The following is a 10,147-nucleotide window of genomic DNA, read 5'->3' as shown; positions in this document are numbered from 1 at the left end:
GCCAGGAGGGAGATGAGTGGGGAGGGACGAATGGACAAGGGAATCACATTGGGAACGATCCCTGCAGAAAGCAGAGAGGGGTATATGTGGCCTCAGGTCCCCCGGGCGGGAAAGGGCAAGAGAGAGAGCAAATGTGCCTAGGGCCCTGGCCTTCATCCTATGGGAGGGGGGTAAGAGGGCTGCCACGCCAGGGGTGAGGCACTTTGCTGGTTGAGGTGGGACATTTCCTGCCTGACGAGCTGTCTGAGTTCTGCTTCGAGGGCCTTCGAGACAGTTTCAGGCAGGGGAGGCACGGAGGGTGGCTCGGTGTGGATGGTCTTTTTGTAAGTAGTCTTCCCCTGCAATGTTCCTTCCACAGGGCATGTAGGTTGGGGGTGGGGATGCCATCTATCTGGTTACGATCCACCCCTGCACGCAGCAGGTCCGTGTACAGTTGCCTGCGTGTATATCTGAGAGGGATAGTGTCTAGGGCCCTTGACTCGGTCTTCCGGACCTGCGTAGGTGCCCCCCTCTGCATATATTCTAATCCCTCCAGGAGGGTGATGGCATCCCGTACGATCCTACCGCTAGCTGGTGCCATGAGGGGCAGGATTACTGACTTCAGATCGGGGCGCGTGGTAGTGACCAAGTATCCCGCTAGGACACCGGTCACTCGTGTGTTTTCAAGGAAGTTACAGTCGCAGGCACCTTGATAGATGCCGTTGACCAGTGCCCATTCCCTGATAACCCGGGTGCCCTCACTGACTGTACCCCATTGCGGGCACCCGTGTAGATCCCACTCCAGAAGTGTGGGATAGCGAGCTCGTACCACGGTCACTACCCAATCCCACAGGGTTGTGCCGTCGCTGATTTCTGCTTGTGGCGCCCACAGTGCATTGTTTATGCTCTGCTGGTCAGAGAGGCTTCCCAGGGCGCTTGCCTCCTGATGGGAGAGGCTGAGGTTGGGCCCCCCCTCGTCCCACAGCCGGAGCAGCCAGGCCGTGAGGTGCTCGCCTGGTCGCTGGCGGTAGCGATCCGCCAACTGGGTCAGCTCCTTGGGGGAGAAGTCCCGGGTCTCCGTGGTCTCAGAGTGACTAGGGGAAGGTCCGGCCGACTCCCCCTCGTTCCCTTCCTCCCTGCGGTGAACCTGGGATCGCGTGGTGACGGGTCAGGCATGTTGGAGCTCGGGTGAGAATGGGGAAGGGTGGTTGTGGGACCTTGGCTCCTTGGGCACCCCCTCGTCGTCACTATCCAGCCAGATGTCCCCATCCCCCAGCCATGCGTCCAGCTTGTCGCCGCACTGGACTAAGGCTGGAATCTTTAATGGGTCCGGCTGCCCTGGCCTGCTGAAGTTTTATGAGGCGACAGGCAAGTTCAGTTCCCCTAACTTCAAGGTCATTGGCTCGGGCCTGGGCAGCCTGTGCTGCTTCCTTCAGCGTGCAACAACGCTGACTGAGGTCTTCAATTTCCCTGTCCTTCCGACCACACAAGTGCTGCAGGTGATCAGTAATGCTAACCTGGCGTCTCAGCAGGGACGCAAACAACCAGAAGGCACCCCTTTGACTCCCCTTGGTTTTGGGGAACGCTGATTCCTTCAGGAGGGAGACCACATGATGGCCCAGCTTCTCTCCACGTGGCTGTAACTGCTCAGACCAGTCCACTGGTTTTCCGTGGTCTGCCAGCATGCTGGCCAGACTCTCAAATCCCTCCCTTTCATCAGCCCACCCGGGGATCTTATCCTGGGAGCCTGCACTGGCTTTCTTCCCCTTATTCCAGAACATTATCCCCTGTGCTTGTGTCCAGCCAAAACCTATGAGACCCTGCTCTGCAGTGCCAGATGTTGTGATGGAAATAACTGGTTCTTTGAGTCTCAACAGTAGAGGCCTGGACACATACAGTTTTAATAATAAGGAATTTATTATTAAAGGGGAAGTCGGGTCAACACCAGCAACTACAATACACAGGAAGCAGTGTGGGGACAGGGTACGGTTACACAAACAAAGAACAAGGGAAAAGCACTACGACAGCTATCCCCCTTGACCTTGGATAGCTGCGGCTCCCTTACCAGGGCAAACGTAAACCTTCCCAAACATAAATCAATGCACTTACCTTCAATGAGGTGGTCTGTAAGAGAGACCAAGCCAGGCACATGTCTCACCTTTTACAGCATGGGGCTGGGCGAGATAATCCAATTAAGGTGACCAATAATTTAGGTGTGCATTGATTAGTTGGGAGGGACCAAATGTTGATTGGCGTGTGGTGTGTCCTCCGACCAGCCAGGTGGCAGTGTGTCTGTCACGTGGCCGGTATCTCTGGATACAGTAGCTCAGAAGGCAAATTATATTTTGGCCGATGTCGTAAAGGGATTGTGGTTCAAAAAGCAGGTTGTTTATTTTTCATAGATGTACAGGATGAGGTCATGCATGCAAACAGTTTTAGTCGCCTTACTTAAAAAGCATTCAGTAGCAATACAAGTATTCCAAAGCAGATTCAGCAGGAGAATTTCTGGGAGGGGAAGGTTGTCCTAACATCAGTATAGATACCCTCTAACAACACAAAATAGGCCAACTGGTCTGATACTGCTACTAATTTGTTTTTTCGTTACACATACAGCTGCCCTTGCTTTTCCCAGACCTCCTTGATAAGCCCCTTGCAGTTCTGCCGAGGGTGACATTGAAGAGGGTGAGTCATTTGAAGATGACCAGAGTCTCGGTCATTATTATTCAGAATGTGGAAGATTCTGCATCATCTTTATTGTCATCTCCTAAGACATTAATATTCAGCAGATCAGCAAGCAAGGAGAGAGCACCTCCGACACTGTAGCATTCCCTCAGAGGTGTCAACCTTCAACCCACTCTTTAGTTAGATTAATAGGACTAGATGTTACAATCCCTAAAGTTTCTGCACTGCACTTGACTTGAGTGGAAGTAGTTCTTAAAGATGACCACTAGATGATGTTACCACCATTACGACACATCTGCAGTTGTGCACCTTGCCATTACTGGGTGTTTCAGCCTTTTATCACAAGACACCCTCAGCTGAGGCAGGCCCACCACAGGCTGACCAGACCTGGGTGTGTGTCACATGGTTAGTCTCTAGGTGGTCACTTGGCAGCCCAGACAGCATCCTTTCTTTTCAGCCACAGCCAGTGACTGATCAGTTCGGCGACATTAGGAAGTGCTTCAATTGCTTTCCTATGGGCCTGCCCTCTGACTCCTCCTTCCCTCAGCAGCCTTACGGTGGGCCTGCCCTCTGACTCCTCCTTCCCTCAGCAGCCTTACGGTGGGCCTGCCCTCTGACTCCTACTTCCCTCAGCAGCCTTACGGTGGGCCTGCCCTCTGACTCCTCCTTCCCTCAGCAGCCTTACAGTGGGCCTGCCCTCTGACTCCTCCTTCCCTCAGCAGCCTTACGGTGGAACTGGCTACAAAGCCCCTGCACCCCACCTCAACTGGGCGCACTTTTACGTTCCAGCCTCATTCCTCTGCTTCAACTGAATAGTTGGCATATCGCAGCCTTTTCCATTCGTAAGCCCCATCCACAGTGTCCACCCAGGGGACCGTCAGCTCAATGATAAAGACAGGAGTTGGACCAAAGGACCAGGCCAGGCCACAGGTTGGTCATTGCAATTTCAGATGGGAACTTTATTTTCTGGCCTAAATCGACATGCATTTCCCAGTCCCTAGCTGCACTCAGTGTGCATGAGTCATGAGGCAAGGGGTTAGCCCCCGGTTTCTCTCCTTCCCGGATGAAGGATGGTAGATGTGGGACCGTTGTCTGGACATTGAGAGCCCTGGCACTCAATGAATGCACAAACTAATTCGATGACTGCTAATCATTAAACAAATAAACTCAGTGTTGATCCAATAGAAGTTTTTTTTGGCATTAAATCAATACTCTTCATTACAATTGGCTCTTTCAGAGAAAAGATTAAAAGGTCAAATCCTCTGGTCAGATTTGACGTAGTTATTTGGACATGGAAAAAGACAAGGAAAATTCAAACGATTCAATAACTGAAAGGGAAGAATTCCTTAGTGTGTGGAGGAGGGCAGGGCAGGGACAAGCTGAATTGCTCTTAATAGCGCTGCTATGATCTAGAGAGGCCAAATGCCTGGGCTCCTCACTTATTCAATGTTTACAGTTTAAAACCAAGATTCGGAAGTAATGTTGAGTAACTTCCTCCTTCAGCAGAGAAGTTGGTATCTTTTATATAACTACAAAATGTTCTACCTTTCTACCAAGATGGCTTCTTCAGATTCTTTGCACCAAAACAATCTGTTCAAGAAACAGGATGGATTTCGAATTCCTGCACTGCTCCACATTCCAGACTCAAACATACTTTTGCAGAGAGCAGACACGGCTCCAAAGGTGGAAGTTCTGACCAGTTGTACCTGCGACGCGGCGAATATAATAAATCTTCAAAAGATCTTCAGGTAAACTAGAAGTAGAAATCCGAGCAAGTAAGCAAATGCTGATGAAGCAAATGTGATTATACTTAAAAATACAACCAAACTGAGCCACCTGTTGACACCAGTATGGTTTCATCCAGCATCGTGTGTACGTTGATTCGGTTACAGTGACTGTGTGAATTACTCTACAACTCACTCAAAATTACTTTCTTTGTAAGGTTTTGATATGTACCACATGTCAATCTTAAACATAGCTTGTGAATTGTCCTCACTGCAGAGGATATGCAGAGGAATGTACTTTTCCTTATTTTGGGAGTGATAAACCTTCTACAATTGAATTCATTCGCCCTGTCTTTTGTCCACTTGCAGGAGGCAGCTTCCTTCCTCTCAGCTTTGGACTTGGAAGCTGCTGGCACTACAATACTAAGAAAAAAATCTCAGCTTTTCCCAGTTAGCATTAACTCGCACTTAGTGTGTCTTCACTGTTTGAATGTGGGTGTAACTGGGTAAAAGGTCTTCCTTTTGTTTCTCTCCACAATGACTCATTGGAACATGCTGGGAATTATTTTCATGAAGTATTGCAACCTCTTTGGTGAAGGTTTTCCACAGAAGTTTCCAGGAATTAGCCACTAATGAAGGAATGACAATATATTTCCACCTCTGGTGGTCTGGGACTTAGTGGGGAGGATGAATTTAACTATAGTGTAAACATCAATTCATATCTCCACTTATGACCATATGGAGCGAGGCATGGATGGGAAAATAAGCATCTTAAATGTTATTCTGAATTAACTAGTACATGTTAAGGGTTGATATTAATTAATCTATGGAAAAAGAAGTAGATGTAATGTTTCGGTGGAAGATGTTGTTACTTACGGAGAAAGTACTGTAGTCTATAGAAGATGTGCTTCCAGGAAAGATCCCTAAATTTGCAGATAAATGTGGAATACCCACAGTTTCCTTAACGGTGCTTCCTTTCATCTTGCATTTCACCCCTTTTGTCAGTTAATGTCTTCAGTCTTCCACCTGTCACAGACTTCCACTTTCATTCACAATTTGCTCCATCCCAAAGGACACTCCATCTCCAGTTGTTCCCAGTTTTGTTCAACGGTCACCTTATGAGTTGTTAATTGGGAGGGATGTCAGATACAGATTTTTTACACTGAGGGCTGGGTGTGTGGAATGCACTGCAATGAGTGGTGATAGAGGCAGAAACATTAGGAACGTTTAAGAGACTCTTAAATAGGTATATGGATGAAAGAAAAATGTTGGAGGGAGTAGTTAAATTCATCTTACAGTAGGTTAAAAGGGCCTGTACTGTTCTATGTTCTGTGTGTGACAAATCTCATGGTATTCTTGAGTTTACAAAGAGAACTGACCAGACACACACATTACTGTTACAAGGACAGGTCAGAGTCCGGGTTCTCTGTCGTAGGTCATTTGCTTTGTATTTCCCCAAAGCCTTGCCACCGTCTAGAAGGCAGGTCCGATGTGTGATGGGAAATTCTCCAATTCTTTGGATGGGAGAAGATCCAATAACTTTGATCATGGTAGTTATAAATTGTTAAAAGGTAAATTCCTTTCTGAAGTCAGAGCTGTCTTTTTGTCAAGTGATTAATGTCTGCAGTGGATTGTAGGAAGTGCTGGCAAACAAAATCTGCAGCCATTCTAAAGTCAGTTCATTTAAAGGGGGATCAGGACACACATGGCTGAGCTGAATGGGTCAACTGGCTCTCATTGTTCAGTATTTACGTCATTTCAATGAATGGAAAATCCCCCCGGAATTTTTGAATGTTAAAATTGCTAGAATTCTATTCTATCTGACTATGTCCTGGTCTCATTTTCTCAGTGGAAGGATGGAATACCTGTCCAGTCTGCACAACTACAGACACTATAGATCTAACAGAGCCTTACATAGGTGGCACCATCAAAGTACATGGGCAACATTTGCTCTGGGTCCAGGCCACGGCATTCAGCTAAACAGTGGCCGTCTTGTTATCCCTGCCAATGCTCATGTGGTAGAGACCACATTTCTTCAGTAATGATCACGGGGATTCCTGGCAAATTGGTGAATTTATATCTGGGGAGGAGTGTGGGGAATGTCAGGTGGTGTCATTGGATCAAGGCAATGTATCCAGGGAGCAGACTTTAATATATTGCAATGCTCGGAACAATAAAGCAAATAAGAATCAGTATCGGGTGGAAGCCTTCAGTAGTGATGGTGGAAAAACCTTCTCAGAAGGGAAACTGGTGAAACAGCTGGTTGAATATTCAGGAGGTTGCCATGGCAGTATCATCAGTTTTCCTGCCTCAGACATTTCACATGTCCAAATGTCCAAATGTATTCCGACCTTAAAAATCACCACACTCAAAAGGGAGGTGATGCTTCAAATTTTGACGTTATATTGTTCTCACACATCACAAAGTGCAACCCACGGAGGGATTTAGGAATTTACCTTTGTACTTATTCTGGTGACGCTCACACCCAGACAAATCCTTATTCTGGTGACCGTCTTACCTGGACAAACCCTTGGGTCTTTTTCCCTGATGAAAGTGCCTACTCAGAACTGGCATTTGTTAAACTTCCTGAGGAAAGAAATCCTATTGTTACTTGTTTGTTTGAATATGGGTGTAAAAACAATATGATCTCATTTTGTGTTTTCCAAATTGATGATATTATTGAGAAAACTGTAAAGAAAATGAATGATTCTGGGAATCAGAAAGTGAACAAATATGCAATTAGTTTTTTAAACTTTTTTTAAAATTTTATTTTTATTTGGATAAGGTATGCAGAATTATTACACAAACTTTTTTGCATATAAAACCTTTTCCATTTCTTATATATGTGTAAATCTATATATATTTATACATTTGCAAGTACATATTGAGATGATATTAAAAGAAAAATAATTAGGCACTTAAATAGGTATTTATGTGCAATTGTAATTCCACACTATTAAACTAAATAATAATAATAATAGTTGTTAAAAATAATAATAGTGGTTAAATAGTAATTTCCATGTATCTCTTCTGGTCCATTTCTTTCTTGTCCAAAATAATGTGTGTAACCCTGTGTAACTTCCATGTTAGGTGTTTGTATCTTAACACGTTCATGTTTGCTTCTACCCACAAACATACTTTTCCAATTCCTGTGTACTTATTTACTTCATTTTATCATTTTTTCCCCAAATCTTTTTCTTTTCTTGTGTTGATTCCATGTTTTTCCAGAAGTAAAACAGTGAACATTTGAACCAAGGGAGCTTCCGTTAACACTATTACTATGTTGATGAGGAAAGCAGTATGAACCATTAGGAGAGTCATCTGAAGTCTGCTCGCATTGGGGTTATAAATTCAACCCATTTATTCCAAATTTGATAAAAATTTTCCCTTTGAATTCTCAGGGAATGTCATCTTTTCCATTTTAAATATTTCCAAAATAATTTCATGCCAATCTTCTAAAGTAGGTGATACTGGATTTAGCCACTTTCTGGTGATTGATTTCTTACTTGCCGCTAAAAGGGCCTGCAGCAAATTTATATCTTTCTCCTGTTCTGAAAACAATCCATGCCCCAAATATATAGTCACAAAATCCAGAGGTATCTGTGTCTTAAAATACCTTAACTAATGTTCTGTGAATACCTTTCCAATATAAACTTAATTTAGGGCAATCCCAAAAAATATGGAAATGATTTGCCTCCTTGGAGCCACACCCTCTCCAACATGCTACATTTGTATCTTTATATTTTTCCTGGTATGGGGTCTTGAAGTATCATAATACTTTTCCAGCAATGTTCTCTCCAAACCGAAGAGTTAGTTGAAGACCACTGAAAGCTGCATATGTTCCTCCAGGCTTCCTCTGAAAGTACCAACCCCGCTTCTTTCTCCCACTTCTCTTTAATATACAATGTGTTTTCATTTTTGGCATGAGAGGGGGCATTATGTAATCAAGAAATTGATTTACTTGGTATTGAGCTGTAAGCCAAATTTAAAATCTTGAAAAATTTTAATTCTGCTGTTGATAAGTCTGTATGTCTACAATTCTGGTTAAAGTAGTGTTGTACTTGAAGGAACCTAAAAAAGTCTTTGTGTTCTAGGCCGTGCTTGTCCTGCAGGGATAGAAAACTTTGTAATGCACTTTTATGTGTGAATGAGGGGTAGGTTGTAAGACCTTTCTTTATCCATAGTTCAAATCTTTTATCTCCTCTGCAGGGAAAAAGTTTGGTATCATAAGCACACCATCTAAAATGTTTTAACATGTTGTAGATTCCACATAAATTATCCACTTTCTGCCATACTTTAAATGTGAAATTTATCCAGCTGTTTTTAATCTTTTCCAATTGGGCCATCAATCCTTTGTCCACGATTGAGGCCTATAGAGGAAAACTGTCAATCAATCCAAATTCTATTTCCTTCCATCTAGCCTTGTATTCACCATTACACCAATATAACAGAGGGGTTATCTATGAAGCATAAAAATAATTTCTCAAGCAAGGAAGTGCCATACCTCCTCCTTCCTTTCCTAACTGTAAGGTGTCAAATGGGATTCTAGGTTTCTTTCCTTGCCAGATAAAGCAGGAAATAATCAATTTGTCCCATTGATTATAGTCTACGTCCTCAGGTAAAGTCTGGAAAAAGTAAAGTAACCAAGGGAGAATATTCATTTTCATGGTATTTATCCTTGAATTTAAACTTAAAAGGGGGATAAGGTTCCATCTATGTATATATCTCTGAAACTAATGGCCCATAATTTACCTGTGACAACATTTAAGATGTTTTGGCAGAATTATTCCTAAATATTTTAATGCGCAATTAGAAGATGTGTTTGTTTTTGAATTGAATTGACTTTATTTCTTACAGCCTTCACATACATGAAGAGTAAAAATCTTTGTTATGTCTCCATCTGAATATGCAATGTGCAATCATAGTAATTTATAAGAATTTATAATATATAGAACAGTCAATGTAATATAGAGTACACTCAAGTTAGCATGAGTTCATCAGTCTGATGGCCTGGTGGAAGAGACTATCTCAGAGCCTGTTGGTCCTCGCTTTTATTGCTGTGGTATGCTTCCTGGATGGTAGCAGCTGGAATAGATTGTGATTGGGATGCTTGGGTCCCCATTGATCCTACGGGCCCTTTTTACACACCTGTCCTTGTAAGTGTCCTGTATCATGGGAAGTTCACAACTACAGATGTGCTGGGCTGTCTGCACCACTCTCTGCAGAATCCTGCGATTAAGGGAGGTACAGTTCCCATACTAGGCAGTGATGCAGCCAGTCAGGATGCTCTCAATTGTGCCCCTGTAGAAAGCTATTTGATTTTGGGGGTCCATACTAAACTTCCTCAACCATCTGAGGTGAAAGAGGTGCTGTTGTGCCTTTTCACCACACAGCTGGTGTGTACAGACCACGTGAGGTCCTCGGTGATGTGTATACTGAGGAAGTTGAAGCTGTTTACCCTCTCAACCCCAGATCCATGGTGTCAATAGGGGTTAACCCATCTCCATTCCCCCAGCTCCTTTGTTTTTGCAACATTGAGGGAGAGGTTGTTTTCTTGACATCACTGTGTCAGGGTGATGACTTCATCTCTGTAGGTCACCTCATTATTGTTTGAGATGAGGCCAAACAATGTACTGTTGTCAGCAAATTTAATTAGCAGATTGGAGCTGTGAGTGGTGATACAGTCATGGGTATACAGGGATTAAAGGAGGGGACTTAGTACACAGCCCTGAGGGACTCCTGTGTTGAGAGTCAGAGGGTTG

The 10,147-nt window shown here is 44.0% G+C and overlaps 1 pseudogene; it reads left to right on the top strand.

The window, feature by feature from the left end:
- Positions 1-4,218: 4,218 nt before the first annotated feature.
- On the top strand, positions 4,219-7,147 carry LOC140720728 (sialidase-3-like; annotated as a pseudogene).
- The last annotated feature ends 3,000 nt before the right edge of the window (positions 7,148-10,147 follow it).

The sequence above is a fragment of the Hemitrygon akajei genome, chromosome 2, assembly GCF_048418815.1.
Source record: "Hemitrygon akajei chromosome 2, sHemAka1.3, whole genome shotgun sequence".
In the NCBI taxonomy this organism is placed as follows: domain Eukaryota; kingdom Metazoa; phylum Chordata; class Chondrichthyes; order Myliobatiformes; family Dasyatidae; genus Hemitrygon; species Hemitrygon akajei.
This window is presented reverse-complemented; position numbering and strand designations above follow the sequence as displayed.